This window comes from Bombina bombina, chromosome 3 (genome assembly GCF_027579735.1).
Source record: "Bombina bombina isolate aBomBom1 chromosome 3, aBomBom1.pri, whole genome shotgun sequence".
NCBI classification, from domain to species: Eukaryota; Metazoa; Chordata; class Amphibia; order Anura; family Bombinatoridae; genus Bombina; species Bombina bombina.
Genome location: NC_069501.1, coordinates 245,016,459 through 245,017,703, shown reverse-complemented (window position 1 = coordinate 245,017,703; position 1,245 = coordinate 245,016,459). Strand labels below are relative to the sequence as shown.

The window sequence follows — 1,245 nt, the reverse complement described above, 5'->3', positions numbered from 1 at the left end:
ATAATTATATTCTTTATATTGCTTAATATTCTTAGTATCCTTTGATTATAGTTTTATTTAGGTAAGATCAGGAGCAGCTCTTTAAAAATTATGCCAAGAGAACAAAGTAATATTTGGAATATAATTACAATGATATTTTATTATGTTATACATAAATCATAAGATGAATGCATTGATTAGTAAATAGCTGGAAATAAAGAAACATTCACCATGACTATATTTGAGTAAAGTACACATTTATTTAGGGAAAATGTGGTAAATATGGGGATGAGGAGAGAGGGAGGGGAGGGGTATTCCATTTCTGAGAATCTTCAATCTGTAAAACATTAAAAGAAACAAATGTGTATTATTAAAAAACATAATCATAAATAACTAAAAGGTCTCATTACAATACTATAAAAATACCTGAAAAGAAATCTCGAATAGTTGCAGATCTCTCCAAATGGGCATTTAGTGGTTGGGGATGATTAATTATATCAGGCTCAAAGATTTCACCTGGGGGCTGTGGTGGTGGAATAAAATCATTTAACATCCTATGCTCCTGTGCCATGTTATGTAGACAGCAACATGCCACTATGATTTTTATAGCTTTTTCCGGACTGTATTGGAGATCCCCCCCTGATCTGTCCAGGCAGCAAAAGCACATTTTTAGAACAACAAACAGTCATCTATTATAGCACGTGTTCGGATATGTGCTTCATAATATCTGTATTAAAAGAACAAGAAATATTATTATAATATATACTGTGAAGACAAATCAAACACTAATGAGCTAACTACATTCCTGGTTTGATCTTATAAATCTTTAAACCTTTTTTGCATATATAAATATATTTATATTCAAGCAGAGAGATTTATAAATGCTTCACTGATAATAGAGGATTTGGATTTTCACTGTCCCTTTAAAGGTACTCAGTACAACATTGTTATGTCTGTGATAGTGATATATATATATATATATATATATATATATATATATATATATATATATATATACACACACACGAGATAATCAAGCAACACATGTATGTGCACAAACACAGATATATAGCTTGATAAAGGGGCAGGACCCCCGAAACATTGCTCAATAAAGGTGCTGTTGCTCCACATAGAGTGCTACCTGTGTGTTCTATTTCATTACATTTACTGGGACTTTGGAAAGGGAGGTCCTCCAGGTGTGCACCTACATTCACCGAAGAGTGATTTAAAGGGACATTCCTATGAAGTGTGTACTGGTCCTGCTAC

General features: G+C 32.4%; 1 long non-coding RNA gene across 1 annotated transcript; it reads right to left on the bottom strand.

The window, feature by feature from the left end:
* Nucleotides 1-215: 215 nt before the first annotated feature.
* Nucleotides 216-659, bottom strand: LOC128651581 (uncharacterized). The gene is made up of 2 exons (XR_008401128.1): nucleotides 406-659; nucleotides 216-316 (listed from the first exon to the last, which is right to left on the bottom strand). It is a non-coding gene; the product is annotated as an uncharacterized LOC128651581 (long non-coding RNA).
* Nucleotides 660-1,245: the final 586 nt, after the last annotated feature.